Source organism: Grampus griseus (assembly GCF_964374135.1).
Source record: "Grampus griseus genome assembly, chromosome: 8".
In the NCBI taxonomy this organism is placed as follows: Eukaryota; Metazoa; Chordata; class Mammalia; order Artiodactyla; family Delphinidae; genus Grampus; species Grampus griseus.
This window is the reverse complement of record NC_139002.1, coordinates 16,474,600-16,496,291: the sequence shown is the minus strand read 5'-3', so window position 1 is coordinate 16,496,291 and position 21,692 is coordinate 16,474,600.

Sequence of the window (21,692 nt, the reverse complement as noted above, 5' to 3'; positions counted from 1 at the left end):
AGCATGTGGGATCTTCCTGGACCGGGGCACGAACCCGTGTCCCCTGCATCGGCAGGCGGACTCTCAACCACCGCGCCACCAGGGAAGCCCCAGGGATGATTTTTGTGTCTTCTGTCGCTTCACATTTTCTTTTCTGTGGCTTCATATTCATATTCTCTCTCCCACTCTCCCTCTCCCTCTGCCTCTGTGAATCTAGTTCTAGTGTCTCTCCCTAGACACTGCCTTTCTTTGTTTATGATTCTAACTGGTCCATCCAGGTTCCTGGTTCTCCATTATTTCCGATGTCGAGCATCCAACAAACTGTGTCCCACCTCTCCATTTCCAGGAAAGAGCCTCTGAGTGGCCCAGCTTGAGTCAGGACTCCAGCCTGGTCCCGGCAACTATGGAGGCAGAGTGAGGGGAGGGGTGGAAGGAGGGCATGTGGTAGTTTCATGGCAGTCAGGCCCAAGGTTTCAGTGGGCTGTTCTCTAAGAAGGGGATGCATGCCAGGAAGACACGCTAAGAGGTGCCTGCTATTACTTAACCTTTCTAAGGCTCACTTTCCTTATCTGTAAAATGGAGATGGTGATAGAAGGAAAGAAGTAATAGAAGCAAAAGTACTTTGTAACAGGCATCGCGCTGTGCACTTAGCACCCCTCGGGCTCTCCCAATTTTGCTGGAAGGCCCTTCCCTCTCTTCCCCTCTGAGAAGAAGCAGTTGGCGCTCTTTGGTCCTAAGCAAGTCCAGGCTACAGAGGGGAGCAACAGAAACCACCCGTGTGGCTGGTGCTGCCTTTCCAGGCACCTGAAGGCAGCAGTCCATAGACCTGCTCTCCCCGGGAAAAGGAAGAAAAGGGGGAAGGCCTGTAGCACCCCGGAAGATGCCATGCATAATTGCTAATAAGCAGGCGTGACCGAGCCTTAACAATAATTAAAGTTACCCACTGAGAACTTGTCCTTTTCTGGGTCTAATGGTTTTTCGGCACATTAAACATTAAAGGGGTAATCACCTCACATGCACCAGTGCCTATGCAGCCATCCTGTGTCTTGCCTGCTGATAGTAGGAAGCTGCAGGCAGAGCCCCAAGCAGAATCTGTGGGGTCCCTTTGCCTACCCTGGGGTTCCAGGCACAAAACCCCATCAGACCACCCCCTGCAAGCTCTGGTCACTGCCTGCGAGAGCTGGCCTCAGCCCAGGTGATATATCTCCATGAGGCCCTGCTCTGCGTCTCAAGGGACTGAGGTCCCCGAGGTCTGAAAGGAGTCAAGCTCCCACATCAGGAAAGCCCCTCCAAAGTCCCTTTGCCACCTCTTCTCCACTGACACTACTCCCAGGGGAGGCACTCACACTACCCTCTCATCACCACCTGCCTGGTAGACCTCATCCCTTGGGGAATAGGACAGGTCCTGGACATTCAGTGTAAACAGTCCTCTGTAACTCTGTGTGCTGTGTTAGGTCATGCATGTGTTTCCTCTTATTTCATACAATTTGTGGGGTAGATTTTGTTATTCCCATTTTGCAGTTGAGGAAATGTTGGCTCAGAGAAGCTGATGAATTTGTCCAAGATCACACAGCTACAAGAGGAAGTACCAACGTTCAAAGGCAAGTCTACCTTCCCCAAGATCTGTCCTCTTTAGAGAAATCCTCCTGAATGCATTGACCAGGCTCCCATTGGCCTAACTCTCCACGTGTCCCAAGAAATTGTTCTGGACCATAGGGGCAGGGCTGCTGGGACTACTGGCCTCATCTGAGGTGCAATAGAAGAGACTCTTGATGTGGAATTAAAAGACCTGGGGCCCCCAAGTCCCAGCTGTGTTCCTACTAACAGTACAACCTTGGGCAAGTTGTTCAACCCTACTCGTGCCTCAGTTTTCTCAATTGAGAAATGGAAAGAATATTTTCTACTTCACAGAATTTTTAGGAGGGATCAAAAGAGATAGTACATAAGACCTAGAAAGCTGAAAATCATCATTATTCTTGGCCTTCAGAGACCATCCTGTGATGACCAGCCAACAGCACGTATGTGGATAAAAGTGCAAATAAGCCCTCCATACATTTCTGTGCATATTAGTGATGTGTATAGGTACCCGTGTCTTCCTCTGTCCTGGTGTCTCCTTGCATGTCTATGTATGTCTGTGACCCCTCCCATGTACAGATTTCCCAGGAATGGGGAATTCACTGACCAAGATTTGCATCCCACCCTGACTCCAGCAAATTTTTCCAGAGGCAAAATTATGATGTTGTCTTCAGCGGGTCCTCCCATGCTGCTCCTCAGATGCTACAGGTCCCGTTACTCTGGCGTACCCCCAGCCCACCCTCCCTGGTCGGTGGCCTCGCTCCAGATCTTTCCAATTCCCCTTCCAAGAGGTACCTAACCTACGGCATTCTCCTCTCAGCTAATATAGTTGCATTTTACGGGGTCTTTTAAGCTATCTCAGACTCTCAAAGGTAGTATGTCTTTGGGAGAATGGGGACAAAATGGCCTGGAGCCCCTCAGAAACACTTTTTTTTTTTTTTCGGCCACGCCGTGTGGCTTGCAGGATCTTATTCCCCGACCAGGGATTGAACCCGGGCCCCCGGCAGTGAAAGCACTGAGTCCTAACCACTGAACCGCCAGGGAATTCCCAGAAGCACATTTTGTAATCCCCTCTGCTTGCGCAGACCTGTATCCAAACACAGTAGCCACAGACCAGCCCAGTGGTCTGTGAGCTCAGATGCACTGGTACAGTAAATTACATCATCTTAGAAATGACAGTGTCCGCTCCATGGTTCCTGGGTTTTGGAAAGGTACTGGCCATGGCCCTGGATTACATCAGCTGATAACTGAGTCTTGGACCATGACTGGGCCCTTGGCCCTGTCCAAGGTGCTGATAATTTTCTTGGTTGCTACAGTCCCTCCGTGGGAAAACAACGTCCCCTTGGGCAAGAAGACCCATGAACATGAACCTTCTCAGACAGTGGATAGAGGTGGGAAAGCCACAATCCATATTTTCTTGTTAGCTTCAGTATTTCCCTCTGTGAAATGGGGGTAAGAATAATGACTCACAAGAGCCATTATGAGAATTGTGTCTGATAACATATTGACGCACAGGGCAGACACTCCTTTCTTCTGGAAGATAACTGACCTATATCAACACCCTAGAAATCAATCTCTCAACTCTCTGTGGGAGCAATTCCACCTCCTCTGTGAAGCTTTTCCTGGCACCTGTCCCATCAGCAGAGAAACTAATCAATAGCTTTCCCCTGGGATTCCCACAGTGCAATGCACACACCTCCCCTCCCAGCGCTGATTCACTACATTGCATTGTATTTATCCACGTGCTCTTGTGCTCATCTGCCTTCCCCTTTGAACTGGTCCCCAAGGGTGCCTTATTCCTTGGCATGCCCATGCTGCTAGGTACATGAACACATGAGTCCAGCCACACAGAGGACGGTGTTTTTTCTTTGTGTAGAATTTCTCATCCATGCCCCCCATCTGCCCCACTCAGCTTGCCCTGCCCCTGCCTGCTCCAGCCTGTCTGTGCTGAGCCCACTCATCTCCCACCCTCGGAGCCTCAGCCTACCCCACTCGCTCGCACTAAATTTCTCCAAGACACAGTTTCTTCCATCATAAGGTGCAATTGATAATAACCTTGGACAGAACCTCTTGGAGTTATAATTTTCCGCTACTAAATGGCATCCACCATACAGTAGGTGTCACCCCACCCTTTGCACCCTGTGCATTTCTCCTCGATCCTTTTCCTCTCCTCATGCCCCCAGTCCCCACTCCCTTGCCCTGGACATTATGCCTTCCTTGTCAGGATGGGCTGGATCCTCCTAGAAAAATTCCTGGTCAGGCCTCTGCCACCATCCCCTCCACATCCCCTGCAAACGGGGCAGAGTCTCCTGAGAAGGGCTACCGAGGTTTACAGTGACTTCTGTGCAGGGACTGGTGTGTCGAAGCTGGCTCCAGGGCAGCCTGAGCCTCCTGGACTCTTGGGTTGCCTGGCATCCCCTGACCTTTTCAGCAAGCCACCCGCTCAGCCAGAAGTGCCCCCCTCCAGCCTCTCCCCCTCCGTCTCGGCTGCTTCTTGCCACTGCCATGGCCTCTCCTGCCCAAGACAGCCATTAACAGCTCCACCCTAGTCCTGGACAGCCTAAGCTCTCTGTCAGCCTCTGGCCTCATCCCTTCGTCTCCCTCTTTCTCTCCCCCTTTCCTCCCCCTGTCCCTCCTTCTTATGCAAAATCCCGGTCTTGCTCCTAATGCAGAAATGGAATTATCTACAAGGATTTGAAAGGACAAATGTACAGGGAGCCAAATGGCACCAGGCTTTCCTCGCCTTCCTTGCCTGATAAATTCCTTGCCTGATCCAGCAGGCTTTAAATTAGGTGAATTAACTGTAGGGGAGAGTTCTGCGGGACGGGGGAGGAGCTGCTTGGGGGAGGCTCTAAGTTCTCCCAGAACAAGCTGATGGCTACAAGGGGGCTGCCCTACCCCTCGGAGGCCAGAGTGCTTCCTTCAGTGCCAGCACCACGTGGATCTCTTATTATGCCCAGCACTTTAAAGCCTGCAGTCTCCTTTTCATCCTCATTATCTCATTTGCTCTTAACAGGACATTACAAAGTATCTCTCACAATTCCTATTTTATCAATAATAAAGGAAGCTTAGAAAGTGGTTGACCTAAAGTCACACAGCAGAGCTTGATCCTGGGCAGTCAGGGTGCTCCCATCATTCCCTGCCCTGTTCAGGCTCCCAGCTGCCCCATCACACAGGCCACAAAGTCCCCAGGGAGCTGGGAAGGCAGAGAGCCCAGAGTAGAGGCATCCTTGGATGTGCATAACTGAAAGTTTGGGCAGGTAACTCCGTAAGACTTGAGAAAACAAGGTATCTTTTCTGTAAACTTCGAAGGCAGCAAGGCCCTAGACCCCCCAGAGAGCATCCTTGGTTTTCCAGGTTCCAATACTAGGGTAGGGCCATAGCCAGCGAAGGATAGCACAGGAGATAAAGCTGCGGTAGGCGATGTTGCTACAGAGGAGGGTGTCTCCATGAGCTCCACCTGTAGGTCTTTCCTGATGAGACTTCTGCACAGAAAATGGTCCCTTGGAAGCAGATGGCTGACACAGGATAGATAACAATTCAGTACCTGTGTGGAAACTGAGCCTCAGAGCTGGGAAGTGACTTGTCCAGGGTCAAATGATAAAACTATTAAAGACCTTGGAACAGGACCCAGGTCTCCCAACATCCAGTCCTGAATCCTTCCCACAGCACCTTATATTGGGTCAAACTGCTGAGCTCTGTGGGAGGTGACTGAGCCAGGACCTAGGAGAGACTCTGGAAGATTGAGAAATCTTCTCAATGTGGATACTGTTTGTTAAGTTCTTTTAAGCACTCTTTAATTATATAAAATAAAATATCTTCCAAAATTGCAAGGACCCTTTGTACTTAAATTTATTTGTTAATTATTAAGCATCTATTGCATGCAGGGTGCTATAGAGCAGGTATCTTGGGAGACAGGGGAAAAGAAAAAGACCTTGTCCTGTCCTCATGAAATATACTCTATCGATGCACATTTATTCATTCCATAAACATTCACTGAGATCCCACTAGGGATGTTAAGATGGTCAACATAGATGAGATCCCTGTCCTCTGGGAGCTTATATTCGGGTGGAGAATCATAGCTTATTAAGCATTTACTACATGCTGGAAACTCTTCTAAGTGCTTTACCTACAGTATCTTGTATAATTTGCACAAGCGGTCTGTGAATGCTCATTTTACAGATAATGAAATTTGAGATCCAGAAAAGTGAAGAAACGTGCCCACGTTCAGTTACTTCTGAGTTTAAACTACTTAGGATTTGAACCCTGGCAGTGTAACCTCAAAGACTGTACTTTTACCTGCTTTATTACTGCATTTTATTAGTGTGAAAAAGTTCCAAAGAACGTATACCCTCCCAAAGGCGGCCGTGCAAACCACTTGCCCCCTAAGCTGACAACATGCCTGGTCATTAGTCTCCGGGGCCCTAATGAACACCATCACACCATCACTATCATTTATAGGCCTATCATGTTCAAATTTGGATTTGGTCCTCTGCGGTCCCACTACACTTTACCTCGGTAATGATTTATTGTTTTAATTGACACTTCACTTAAGTCGAACTCATTGCCACAAGCATGAGGGGTTCCAAGCCCCTCAAGTCCAAGGCCAAGGTTGGCCCAAGCCAGCTCTCTCTCCCTGGCTCTTCTGACTATAGCCAGAGAGTAACAGAAAGCTGCAAGCCGTCCCCCGAGGCGGGGGGACCGTACTTCCAGCAAGACAAATGGCTTTGTATTCCGTGGAGACGGCCCTGACGCTCAGTGGCCTTTGGGTTAGTGAGTGAGCACAGCGCCCAGATAGGTCAGCGCTGTCAGGAGGGAGGGTGGGACGGCGTGTGCGTGGGGAGCCCAGGTGGGGAGAGGTGAACCCTGTCACCGCAGGGGAGCGAGCCTGTGACAGCAGTTTAGCAGATCTAATGAGCAGCCCAGCTCCCCTGCGTCAACCCTGACATCTCTGTTTCCCCAGGCAGCAGCACCTGTCCCTCTGCCAGGCTGGGCCCTACCCCCGCCCGTCCCCCTCCCTGGTAGCCAGTGCCAAAGAAGTGGCTGTGTGACAGTGAGATGGAGAGCTAAGGAGAGCAAAATTGGGGGTTGAGCCAGCCCCCTACCTCAGAAGGGCACTTCTGCACAGTTGCATGGGCCTTGGACATGGCAGAGGCCAGAGATGCTGAGTGGAGGCCCCCTTGATAAGCCAACATTACCAAGGACCTACTGTGTGCAGGCCCTGGCCAGTGTGTTTTGGGGATTTGAAAGTGAACAAGACTCAATCCAGTCCTATAAGGGCTCCAGCTGGTCAAAAGGCAGACCCTGAGAGTTACAAACAATCTACCATGGGAGCACAGAGAGAGCCATCACGCCTAGCTCAGAGGCATTGGGAAGTCTTCATGGAGGAAGCGACTCTGAGATAACCGTTGAACAATGGGTAGGGTTTTGACAGGAGAGAGAACCACTGGAGCCAAAGAAGAGAAGCAGGAAAGCAAGGGGCTGTCTGGGGATTCCAGGAAATCAACTTGGCTAAACCATAGGACGCAGGAAGTATAACTAGAAAGGTAACTTGGGACCTGGTGATGGGAAGTCTTGGATGCCAGGGGAAGTAATTGCTCTTTTTTAGAAGATAATGAGAATCTATTAAGTTATTTGATTTGGGTAATGACATGGTCAAAACTGGGGGATTGACCAGGAGACTGCAAGAGAGAGGATTATTGGAGAAAGAGCTACTGGACTTTACTACTCCCTAGGCAGGGAGCAGAAAACAGAAAGAGGAGTATATCACCTAGGGTTAGGTATGGCCGAATATAACAGAAACCCAGGGTAAAGTGTTTGTCCCTAAAAGAAGTCTAGAGGAGGCCAGTCCAGGGTTGACATGGCAGCTCCAGATACACCATAGACCTAGGTTCCTTCTGTTCCTGTTCTAACATCCTAGCATATGGCTTCCATTCCCAAGGTCACTTCATGGACCAAAATAGCTGCTGAAGATTCTGCCGTTGTTTCTACATTTTAGGCAACCAGAGGAGGGAAACGGGAGAAGGCAAAAATCTCTCTCTGAGCCAGCTCCCTTTAAAGAACCCTCACACTTTCTCTTACATGATTTCCTCTTACATCTCGTTGACCAGAACGCAAAGGAGGGTGGGAAATGGAGTCTTTTGGTTGGACCCACTGTGCCCTGAATACATTCAGGATTTATCGCTAGGGAGAAAGGGGAGATGGCTATCGGAGGCCAAGCAGTAGTCTCTGGCACAGGGAATCTGGCACAGCAATACTTCTGAGACTGTTAGAGCAGGGGCCTGGGAAGATACTGAGCCCAGGGGCAAAAGAGAGGAATCCAAAGAAAGAGGAGGTTTGGGAGTGAAGACAGACCCTGGTTCTGATGCTAGGGGAAAGACATCTGCTGGGGGGTCCCTGCTCTACCAGCAGCCAGGGACTCCCACTGGCCTCCCACCTTTCTTGGGGTCAAGCCTTGGAGAAAACCCTCAGCGAAAGAGGGTGAGTGGAGATGAGGGGATGGAAACGAAGGCTTGGGAGGACCAGAATCCCTTGTCCAGAGATGACAGGGGAGAAGCATAGACTCTGCCTCATCAAATGGGGGTGGGCACATGGCACAGGCTGATACCACGTGGCTCCAAGAGGAAACCAGGTAAAAAGGCCTCAGGACAGAGTCCTGGATGGAGGCAAATACAGTGCACGGGCTGGGAGGCTAACTCCAGGAAGCCTCCCCTGAAGGAAACTGCCACACGGGGTGCTCCCCTGCCTGGCAATGAGGCCACCAAGCAAGCTGAACAAATTCTCCTGTCTCAGGACACCAGGCCGGCCTGCCACGGCTTGGCTTCTGGACTCAGCCACACCCCACATGACATCTCTGTGGGAGAGCTGGAGACATGGGGAAGGGGAGGCCTGGATAGCTGTTTTCAATCTCCTCTCCCCTCCCTCACTCCAGCAAAGCATGTGGGGCCCACAGGTTGAATGCCTTCTAGCAGGCATGCGTCCTTTGTGTACAAATGAGTGCAACGAGCATTGCCCTTTCTTCCGCTCCCATTAGGATCGGCTACTTCTTTTTCCAGATGAGCTCTCACCTTGAAATATTTCTCTTCACCCCAACAGTTTGTCTCACAACATAAATCTCTGGGTTTCCCAAAATGTCTAACATACGGATGAGAAACAGATTTCTTTTCACCATCCAGTGCCAATAAATTCTTAGTCTCTATCTGAAATGCTGTGTTGAGAAGGGCTCTGAGGACCCTTCTTGACTCCGTGGGAAAAAGTGCTATAATCTAGTTTGATGTCTGCCATGGGAAAGTGAAGAAGGATAGTGAAGCAAACTCCAGCTAACTGCCATCCTGGTGTAGCACTTAATAAGTGTTTAGTAAATTAATGCATGAGTTACAGTGGGTCAGTCAAAGGGATAGTCGTCCCTTCTCTCTCTAACTGCCTCCCCCAACCTGGGTCTGGAATGACCACCTATTGTGTCATCCCAAACCATAGTCAGGTGTCCAGGCAGAAGGACTTTTTTGGGCTATTAAGTGCAGGGTTCTTGATAGGCAGCTCACCTTTGTCTCTCTGAGAGATTTTCTTCCTGCAGCGAGGGCTCTGATACCATGGCCCAGAATTCCATGGCAGTCTAGGGGAGTCCTGAGGCCAGAAACGGTTGTTACAGGAAGGGGCAGCCAGGCCTCTGTTCCCTGAGACTCTAAGTGGAGTAAGGCAGCTCTCAGGAGCCCAAATCTTGAGGGTTTATGAAGAAGCCCCAGCTAGGGTGATCCGAGTCCCATGCCTAGATCCACCTGGCAGGGCTATTAGAAGGGGTCACCATTGTTTCCTCCCATCCTCTCCTAGCAGCTACCCAGACAGGCCTCTCAGCTGTCAGGGTGCTGTTCCCAAGCTTTACAGAGCTTCTCTGCACCCCCATCCCAATCACCCCACGCTACCCTACCCCTGTCCAGGCAGAGCACAGCATCTCGCTCACAGCACGCTCTGCCTTAACTCTCCTGAGCCCTCCGACGTTAGCCAGCTAACGAGAACAGATCTGACAGAGCAGGATTACCCCCTCGGAGGGAGCCGACTGATTGTGTTTACTCCCAAACCTGGCCCTATTTAGTGGTCTGTGTGCATCATTAATCTTCTTCCACAATCCGTTCCCCATCTGCTCCCACTTTTTAATGAACTGCCACTTGTCGCACTCAATAAAATCAGCACTTTGCGAGAATTTCAGCAACGATGGATGGATGGGAGGAAAGGCAAGAGGCCGCCAGAGCAGGCGATGGGGAAGAATGAGGAAAAAACCAGGGGGAGCTGGGCAGGGAGGCGGCGATAGAGATATCCTCGCGGGTTCAGGAACAGTGTCCGATCTGCATGGGCAAATGAATCACAGCACGCCTGGTGATCTGGGCAGCCTTGCCCCCAGGCGAGGCACTAATAACCACATCAGACCAGGGCGCCAGCAATTCTTACACTACACCATGTCAGGCTGGGTTTGATCGAAGCCAGCCTGCTTTACACAATTATTTTCCTGGTCATGAATGCCGCAGGAAGCATGGGGATGCAGTTTTCCAAATGTGGCTGCCAGCTCTGGGGATTCATTTGATACCAGACTATTACCTCCTGATTACTTGACTTGGCAGTCAACCCACTCCGAGCTGTGAACCAACAGCAGGAAGGGTGCATGGGAAGCTGAGGCTTCAGGTTGCACTTTTTCAATCCCATGTCAGAGGTGTGATGAGGGCTCCATCCAGGGCTCCTAGAATGGGGAAGGGCGGCGGGGAAGGGCGAAGATGGGGGTCCCTGCTCTACTTGCGAATCTCAGGGCTAGAGAGGTCAACCACGGGGGTCATCTAGTTTGAGGCTCAAGAAGAAAACCAGGGCTAAAGAGGCGAAGGGACTTGCCCAAGGTCACTGCCTCAGTCCCCTGTGGTTACTCTAACAAACTACCAAAAACAGGTGCCTGAGAAACAACACAGATTTATTTCTCACAGTTCTGGAGGCTGGGAATTCCAAGATCAAAGTTTCAGCAGATTTGGTGTCTGGTGAGGGCCTATTCCTGGTTCGTAGATGGCCATTTTTTTCTTTGTGTCCTTGCATGGCTGAAGGAGCAAGGGAGCTCTCTGGGGTCTCTTTTATAAGGGCACTAATCCCATTCATGAGGGCTCCACCTTCATGACCTAGTCATCTCCACCTCCCCCGCCCACCAAAGGCCACACCTTCTAATACCATCACATGGGGAATTAGTATTTAACATGTTGAGCATTTAGAATTGGGGAGCAACCCAAATATTAAGTCTATGGCAGTCTCACAGTGACTGTCAGCATGTGGACCATTTGGGTAGGGCTGTAGCCCAGGGCTGACCTTCTCTCTCATGCGGAGTAAGGGCTGGGAGTCAGGCTCTGCCTTCTTGGGGACCCCTTCCCTCCAGATCAGAAGCCCTGATACCCTCTTCCCAAAGGCTCTAGTTTCTGGACAGATGCAGAGCACGGCAGGGAGGGATTGGGATCTGGAAGCAGTCTTGGCCTCATAAGCCTTATGTGCCCACCAAGTCGATGGCTGCTGCTCTCTCAGTCTAGGCCAAGGAGCTCCTGCCTTAAGGTTTGGTCAGTCAGTGGGTCTGTGCACAAGTGTGAACATCTGTCACACTGCGAGGTGCTGACAAACAGGTCATATGTACGGCCCGCCTGCAGCTCAAGGGGCCTTGGGCCTACAGTTCAGGGGGTTTCCCACCAGGACTCTGGCCAGCCCCTCCCTGACAAATAGGATTCTGCTCCTGGGGCCCACAAACGATGCACGGTTCTGCACCCCCCACCACTAGGCTGTCAGCTCCACCAGGCAGGGTCTCGAAGTGTCCCATTCATACATTATCCCCGGCATCCAAAGCAGAGCCTACTAGGTGCTCAATAAATATTTACTGAATAAGCAGATGACTGGATGAACGAAATGAAGGTCCAGAACCACCTCACTTTGTATGTCATCTGTCTTTGGGGCCTTAGAGGCTCCTTCCTCCTCTCTCATCTCCTTGGTCTCTCTGAGGCTGCCCACATGACCCTCTCAATACTGAGTGCTGAGCTGGGGTGGGCCGGAGCCTAGCAGGTCCCAGCCTGAAGGTGCATCCTTCTCCTGAGCCCAGCCCTCCCCAGGACCATTTTCTCCCATGCCTCACCCACCAGTGCTCCCCAGGCCCCCCTCACTCAAGGCTGAGCTACCAGGAGTGTGAAAGGAAGATGATCCTACTCACAGCATTTGCTCCAGTCCTCAGAGTCGCCCTAGCCTGGCCGACTCTGCAGAGCCCTGTTCCTGCTCCAGCTGCCCCCCTTCTTCAACTTGGGCACTCTGGGCTCAGGAGGTGTGTCCACCCCCAGATTTTGCCCACACCTGTGAAAGGAAGTACCACTTGAGGCAAAGAGTCCCTTGAAAATCACAACTGCAAGGGGATAGAAAGGAAAATTAGAGTTCCAACTTCCCATTTGCGGAAATGTAGTGAACAATCAGGGACCAATGGCTTCCTCCTCCAACCCCAACCCTGGGGACATTAGAGAAGCAAGAGAGAGAAACACAGGCAAGAAAGTAAGAGTGAACATGAGACGGACGGAGAGAGCTCCACGTTGCCTTGGGAAGGAGACCTCTGCCCACCCTGTCATCACCATGGGGCAGAAAACAGCAGAGCAAGCCCGGGGTGGGCTGTCAGCAGAGTTTCATCCAGGTGGAGCTTGAGAGCCCCCACACACACACACACACACCATAAAGACTAGGATTAAAACTTAAGGCAGTTCCCTGGGGGTCAGGGTCACCTAACAGAGAAGGGGACGGTGGTGGTCCATGGGCAGTGATTGGACACTGGCTGTACCACCAGGGTTCTGCATATTGATGTGCACTTATTCATCCTCCCACCTCAAATACCCTAAACTCACCTGGAGAGGCACCAGGTGGGGCCCAGAATTCATCTGCTCCCCCCTCACTATGTGTAACAGCCAAGATGGCTGACACCTCTAGAGGATATCAGTTCACAGAGGAAAATAATAAAATATCTGAGGAATGCAACCCTTATTTCTTAAAAAAAAAAAAAAAGACAAGAAACTATAGCAGACAAAAATGGAATTAAAAGACTAAACAGAACAAGAATTTAAAATAACTTTATAATAATGATTTTCTAAGAGATAGGGGAAGGTACTGGTGAATGAAGTAGGAACACAGAGTTTTAAAGAAGAGGCAATTGGAAATTCCAGTAGGAAAAACATCATAGTTGAAATAAAGTCAGTATATGAGTTGAATAGCAGAATAGATTCAGCTAAAGAACTGGAAGATTAGATTGATGCTAAACAGCACCATAAAGGGATAAAGAGTTGTAAGCTATAAAAGAAAAGTAAAGAGATATGATGCACAGAAGTAGAAATGTCAATATATGTTTAATAGTCGTGCTCAAAAGAGAGAAAAATGAACAGAGGGGAGAAATATTTCAAGGAATAATGATTGAGAACTTCTCAGAATTAAAGCAAGTTGAAAGGCAAATAGTGCCTCATATAGGATGGATTGGGGGGAAAAATACTCTAGACATTTTATAGAGTAACTTAAGATCAAAAGTAAAGAGTAAAATTTTTAAACTATCCAAGAAGAAAAGAGCAGATAAACTACATATGAAAAATGATCAAATCAACGTCAGCTTTCTCAACAGTAATCCTAAATAAAATTTTTTTAAAAAGAGAAATATAGTAATATTTTCACTGTTGCAGGAAAAAAAATCTTTAAACCTAAAATTTCATAGCCAACTAACCCCTATTTAAAAATAAGATCAAAATAAAGGATAGTAACAGGCAGATGAGACCTCAGAATATTCTCTTTGGAAAACTTTTGGAGGAGGTACTCTGACAAAAAGGAAAAGAAATTAAGGAGTATGTTGGGAAATATATGGGTAAAAAAGAAAAAGGAAAGAACTGAAACAACAGTGCGCCCATCAGAATCTAGAAGTAAGATTTTAAGCAAACCTAACATGGTGGGACAAGGTGAGAATCATCATGAAAGTGAGAGATACAGGTTGAGGACCATATTCAGGGGAAGAGAAAAACATGGATATACTTCAGAACTTAAGAAAAAAATGTCATCAGAAGTCTTAAAAGGGCAACCATCAGAAAAATTAAAAATAGAATGAATTACTTTTGACCAGTCAGCTTTTGCAAGGTTATGCTACAGTAACAAGCAACTCCATCTCAGTGGCTTGCAACAACATAGGTTTATTTCTCATTCAGGTGTTGGCTGCAGGCCAGCTACTGCAGGTGTGTTTGATATGTCTTCCCAATTCAGAACCTGGCTGAAGGAACAGGTCTCATCTCAGCCTCATGGGAGAGAAAAAAGTACAGTAGGGGAACCATACGATGATACTTAAAGCTTCCGCTCAGAAATCGTGGTCAGACCTTTTTGACTCATATTCCATTTGTCAAGCAAATCTCAAGCTATGCCTGGTGTTAATGGGATAGGAAAGTACAATCAACTCACAGGGAAATGCTGCAAGTCACATCACAAAAGGCAGGGATGTATAACCCTACTGTGGGGAGGATGGTAACATCTTTGAAACCAGGAAAAGAAAATTCACTCTGATTAATGTAAGGCATAAAACGGGAGAGGGGATAGAAACTTACATAAGACATGACATAAGATAGCAGAAAGGAGTACTGAAATAAATAAAAATTATAACAAAGATAGGGAATCATATATGTGTCGAATTTTCTTAAAAAAGCAAAACCCAGTAATATATTACCTATAAGAGATGTATTTTAAAACAAAATTTAGCTTTCCAGTCTGGATGAGATGGTGCAGATCCATCTCCCTGCTCCTCTCCCACAAAGTGCAACTATAAACCCTGGAAATAATGCCAGAAGCAACCGAAGGAGAACTCTGAAATGTGGTAAGAAAGCACACTGGTTTGTGACCCTAGAACCAGAGGCACAACCAACAGCAAGGCATCTTGTGTCTCCATCCAACAGAAGAAGGCAACCAGACCCACCATTTCCTAAAACGCAACCCAGCAAGAGAAGGCAGCCCAGTAGGCTAGTTCATTCTCCCAAATTAAACAGAAGTTCGTCTGACAACATCAGGTAAGCCCAGCACCACTGGAGAGGGTGACTGATGGGGAGCCAAACCGACAAGCAGCCATGGAAAGTACCCTCCTGCCCTACTGGGCCTGAGACACCCTCCCCCACTGAGAGACCCCTTGGGCCCAGCCTGGGTTTCCCCGGCTACCCCTCAGGCAGCACAAGCCTAGACAAGTGAAATCCTCAGTAGCATCAGATAAGCCAAGCAGACCAAAATAACACCAGAAAGGCTCTTGAAAACCTTACGTCCTTAGAATAACAAATGTAGGTCAGGACCTGTGTGCTGAAAGGCTAAGAGTTTACATAGGACCCTGAGACTCATAACATAATATATAAAATGTCCAGGAACCAATTTAAAAATCACCTGTCATACCAAGAATCAAGAAAAATCACAAGTTGAATTTTAAAAGGCAATCAACTACGCCAACACTGAGATGAATCAGACGTTGGATTTATCTGACAAGATAATTTTTTTAAAGAAGCTATCATAAAAATGCTTCAACAATCAATTACGAATTCTCTTGAAACAAAGAAAAAAATAGACAATCTTAAAGATTAAGTGATTTTTCGAAAGAACCAATGGACATTATAGAATTTTAAAATACAATAACAGAAATGTTTTTTAAAGAAAACCTCACTGGCTGAGCTCAGTAGTTAGAGTGAAGATGATAGAGGATAAAATCAGTGAACTTGAGGACAGATAAATAGATTTCACCCAGTCAGAACAATGGAGAGAAAATAGAAAAAAGAATGAGCACAGCCTCCAGGATGTGGGGGATAATAACAAAAGATCCAACGTTCGCATCATCAGAGTCCCAGAATAAAAGAGGAAGAGAGTGAGGCTGAAAGATTATCTAAAGAAATAGTGGCTGAAAATGCTTCAAATGTGGCCAAAGAAACAAACCTACAGACTCAGGAAGCTGAGCAAACAGAATAAACTCAAAGAAATCCATGCCAAGGAACATCATAATTAAACTTCTGAAAACCAAAGACAAATCAAATTTTTGAAAGCAGCCAGAGAGAAACGACGCATGACCGATAGGGGATCACCAATTCAAATCCACCAAATGATAGTGGATTTTCATCTGAAACCATGGAGTCAGAAGGATGTGGCACAACATTTTTCAATTTCTCAAAGAAATGAATTATAACTACAAATTCCATGTCCAGTGAAAGTATCCTTTAGAAATGAAGGGATATAAAGATATTCTCAGACAAAGGAAAACAAAAAGAATGTTTTGCTACCAGACCCCAGACCTATACTTAGAGATTGACAAAAGAAATTTTTTCAAACAGAAAGAAAATGATTTTTTTTAAAAAAGAAGTAGAATCTTGGAGCATTAGGAAGGAAGAAAGAACAATGGAAAGAACAGAAATATTGGTGCATATAAAAGACTATCCTATTCCTCATATTTGATGACTGAAACAAAAATTACACCACCACCTGATACTCAAGCTCCTGAAATTTGGAGAATTCATCCAAAATTTTAAAGAGTAATTAACACCACTTTTACACAGCTCTACCAAAAACAGAAAATGAGGAAAATTTTACCAAATTTATGAGGCCAGTGTTACCCTGATAACAAAACTAGACAAAGACAGTACAAAAAAGGAAAACTACAGACCAGTACCTCTCACAACTTAGATGGAAAAATCCTCAATAAAACAGCAAACTGAATCCAACAACATATAAAAAGAATTATACATATGACTGAGTGGGACTTACTCCAGGTATGCAAGGCTAGTTCAGTATTCAAAAATCAATCAATGTAGCCCAGCATATCAATAAGCTGAAGAAAAATCATTTGATCATATCAATTGATGTCCCCAAAAAAGCATTTGATGAGATTCAACACCCATTCATTATTTTTCAAAAAAACTCTCATTAACTTAGGAATAGAGGGCAATTACCTCAACTTGATAATGAGCACTTACAAAGAACTTTCAGCTAGCATCATACTTAATGGAAAATGACTGAACGCTATCTCCCTAAGAGAAGGAATGAGACAAAGATGTCTACAATCATCACTCTTATTCAATGTAATGCTGCATGTTCTAGCCACTGCAATTAGGCAAGAGAAATAAAGAAACAAGGGGCATACAGATTTAAAAGACAGAAATAAAATTTTTGTCTCTATTTACAGATGACATGATTGTCTACATAGAAAATCCCAAGGAATCTACAGAAGATTCCTAGAACTAATAATGAGTCCAGACAAGGTTTCAGGATAAAAGATAAAACACACAAAAATCAATCACATTTCTATATACTATCAATAAGCATACAGAAACAAATTTAAAAGCACAATACCATTTACTATCACTCCAAAGAAAATGAAGAATTTAGGTATAAGTTTAACAAAGTATGTGCAGGATCTGAATCCTGAAAACACAAAATACTGATGAAATAAATCAAAGAAGATCTAAATAACTGGAGAGACATACCAGGTTCATGGATTGGAAGAATTAACATAGCAAAGATGTCACTCCTCCTGAAATTGATCTATAGGTTTAATGCAATTCCTATCAATGAGGTTTTTTGTAAACACAGGACCAGTAAGATAAGAGAGAGAAAGAGAGAGACTGATTTATTATAAGGAATTGGCTCAGGTGATTATGGAGGCTGATAAGTCTCAAGATCCACAGTTGGCAAGCTGGAGACTCAGGAGAGCCAAGTGTATAATTCCTGTCTGAATCCAAGTCTGAAGACAGGGGAAAAGCTGTCTTCAAGCTGATGTCTCAGCTTGAATATAGGCAGGCAGAGAGAGAGCAAGTTCTCTCTTACTCAGTCTTATTGTTCTATTCAAGCCTTCAATGGTTTGGATGTGGCCAACCCATGTTAGGGGAGGGCAATCTGCTTTACTCATTCTACGGATTCAAATGTTAATCTCATCTGAAACATCCACAGAGTCTCACAGACACACCCAGTATAGCTGTTAACCAAATATCTAGGCAAGTTGGCATATAAAATTAACCATCACACAAAAGAAACTTTAAAAAGAAAAAAATAAATTTAAAAAAATTAACCATCACAGTAGACAAGCTTATTCTAAAATTTATAGTTGGCCCTCCATATCCACAGATGTGGAACCCACAGATAATGGAGGGCTCACTGTATTATGCCATTTGATATAAGAGACATGAGCATCTGAGGATTTTGGTATCTGTTGGTACAGGGTGGGGGGCAGGGCAGTGGCCTGGAACCAACGCCCTGTAGATAATGAGGGATAACTGTATGCGAAAAGGCACAGGCTCTTGAATTGCTAAAACAATGTTGACAAAGAAGAATAAAGTGAGAGAAATCACTCTCCCAGATATTAAAATTTACTTTATAGCCATACTAATCAGGACAATGTGGTACTGGCAAAGAGATAAACACATAGATCAATGGAACAGAAGAGAGAACCCAGAAATAGACCTACACAAATATGCTTAACTGATTTTTTTTTTTTTTTTGGCGGTACGCAGGCCTCTCACCGCTGTGGCCTCTCCCGCTGCGGAGCACAGGCTCCGGACGCGCAGGCTCAGTGGCCATGGCTCACAGACCCAGCCGCTCCACGGCATGTGGGATCTTCCCAGACCGGGGCACGAACCCGTGTCCCCTGCATCGGCAGGCGGACTCTCAACCACTGCGCCACCAGAGAAGCCCTTAACTGAATTTTTTAAAAATTATTTATTTATTTATTTGGTGGCACCGGGTCTTAGTTGCAGTAGGCGGGCTCCTTAGTTGCAGCCACGGGCTCCTTAGCTGAGGCATGCAAACTCTTAGTTGCAGCATGCATGTGGGATCTAGTTCCCTGACAAGGGATCAAACCCGGACCCCCTGCATTGGGAGCACAGAGCCTTCACCACTGCATCACCAGGGAAGTCCCTGCTTAACTGATTTTTGACAAAAATACAAAAGCAGTTCAATGGAGGAAGAATAGTGTTCTCAACAAATGATGCTGGAACAACTGGACATCCATAAGCAAAAAATGAACACCTAAACCTGACACCTTATATAAAATTTACTCAAAATGGATCACGAATTTAAGTGTATAGTGTAAAACTATAAAACTTTTAGGAAAAAATAAAAGTATGAGAAAAATCTTCTGGTTCTAGAGCTGGGTAAAGCATTCTTAGATTTGATATCAAAAGCAAGATCTGTAAAAGGAAAACTTGATAAATTAAACTTCATAAACATTAAAAACTTTTGCTCCATGGAAGTCTATATGACAAGTTACACAATGGAAAGAATATTTGCAAACCACATCTCCAATAAAGGACTAGTATCTAGAAAACATAAAGAACTCTCAAAACTGTAAAAAAAAAAAAAACACACACACACAATTAGAAACAACTAACGCTGGAGCAATTAGAAGCCCATAAGCAAATATATAATTAGAAAATGAGCAAACGACGTGAACAAACATTTCACCAAAGAGGACAGATGGTAAATAGGCAGAGGAAAAGATGTTTAACATCATTAGCCATTACAGAAATGCAAATTAAAACCACAGTGAGATGTCACTATATACCTCTCATAATGACTAAAATAAAAAACAGGAACAACACCAAATGCTGGTGAAGATGTGGAAAAACTGGGTCACTCATACATCGCTGGTGGGAATGTAAAATAGTACTGCCGCTCTGGAAAACAGTTTCTTATAAAACTAAACATGCAATTACCATACAACCCAGAAATTCCACTCCTGGGCATTTATCTCAGAGGAAAAAAAAAATTATGTTCACCAAAAAAAAAAAAAAAACTGTAAAACTGTACACAAATGTTCATAGCAGCTTAGTTTGTAATAGCCAAACAATGGACATTTCAGATGTCCTTCAATAGATGAATGGTTAAACAAACTGCAGTGCAGACATACCATGGAACACTACTCAGCAGTTAAAAAGAATAAACTATTGATACACACAACTTGGATAAATCTCCAGAGAATTATGCCGAGTGAAAAAAGTCAAACTCAAAATGTTACATATTACATGATTCCATTTAAATAACATTTTTTTCAACAAACAAATTAGTGGTTGCCAGGGATTAGGGATAGTAGGGAGAGAGGATGGAGGTGGATGTCGTTACAGAAGGGCAATAAGGATCCTTGTGGTAATGGAACTGTTCAGTATCTTGACTGTGGTGCTAGATACACAAACCTACACGTGTGATAAAACTGTAAAGAACTAAATGTGTACACACAAGGATCTAACCATCACACACACACACACACACACGCAAATGAGTATAAGTAAAAGTGAGAACATCTGAATAAGGAATAAGACTGGTGGATCGTATCAATGTCAATATCTTGGTTGTGAAATTATACTACAGTTTTACATAATGTTACCATTACAGGAAACTGGTTAAAGTGTATGCGGAATGGATCTCTCCATATTTCTTATAATGCATGTGAATCTACACTTATCTCAAAAACTGAAATTAAAGAACCAAAATCTACAGAATAGTTGAAAAATAAAGATATGGTATGGCAGAGATGGATGATCGTCAATTATACTCATTCTTCCCTTCTTCTATATAATACAACACAATTTTCAACTGGACACAGGGCTTCCAGGAGTAAAGACTACATTTCCCAAATTCCCTTGCAACTAGGAGTGGCCTAAGACTAAATTCTAACCTTGGGATGTAAGCAGTAATGATATATTCAACTTCCAGGAAGTATTCTTAAAGAAAGGGGACATGCCCTTCTCCTTCCCCTTCTTCTTTCCTTCTTACTAAATCATGAGCACAAGGGACATAACCTAGGGATTGTGGAAGGACCTCGGGTCCCTAAGGACTTTATGTGGCTGCCATAACAGCTCTTATCTGCCTATGTTTAATTAAGAAGAAATAAACTTCTATCATGTTTAAGCAACACCATCCTAGGCTTCTTCTGGATTTTATGAAATAAACTTCTACCTTATTTGGGACACTGGTATTTTAGGTTTTATCTGACTACAGTTGAATCTGGACCTAACTAATACAAATAAAAGATATTCCATGGAAAAATAAATCACAGTTTTATTTTCAGACCATGTGGAATTCCAGGCCAACTGTAAGAGACAAAGAAGGAAGTTAATTCCTTTTTCAGCCATTATAGGGGTTTTTAGTAGCGGAGACCCAACTTTGTTGGAGAATTCCTTGTTCGTCTTTCCATGGGGGATGCAAGCCCCTAAATCATACCAATATGCCAAAATATGGTCATTAAACTGTGTTCTAAGGAAATAAAAAAGAAGGAAGTTAAAAAAAGAAGGAAGTTAAAAACACATTAAACTGTGTTCTAAGGAAATAAAAAAGAAGGAAGTTAAAAACTGTAAAAGAACAATAGATCAGGACACTATAAGGATCATGAATATATGTGTGTTTAATAATACAGTCTCAAAGACTGTAAAGCAACAGCTGACAAGTACTATGGGGGAAAAGAGACACATCAAAAACTGCAGTTAAGGAATTTAACATACTCCTCTCAGAAGCCACCAGATCAAGAAGACGAAAATGAGCAGATAGATTTGAATAATAGAATTGATAACCTTGAACTGAGATAGAATGAAGAATTTTACACCCAAGACGTGAGTGTATACTATTTTTTAGCTCACATAGAACATTCAAAACAATACACCATGAACTAAGGCTACTAAGGAGGATGATTCAACCATTTTCAAAGACCGTAATAAAAATAGGAATCGATACAAAAAGATAGTTTTTTATTAATCTCAAAGGTATAGAAACTGAAAACCCAAGCTACTTAATAATACTTGTATTAAATAGGAAATCATAGGGAAAATTACAAAATACTTAGAACTGAATGACAATAAAAACCCTACATGTCAAAATTTGTAAGATTAAAGTGAGACCTAAGGAAAATTAATGGCTTTAACTATATTTACCAGAAAACAACAAAGATGGAAAAAGTGAGCTAAGTATTTAACTCAGGAATTTAGAAAAAAAAGATTACAGAATAAACTCAAAGAAGAAAATAATAAAAGAAAAAGGGGTAGAAATCAATTAAAATGCCTTCAGTTAAAATATCACCTTATTGCAACTCCTAATGAATTAACTGATCTAACCACTGACCACCGATTGCTACT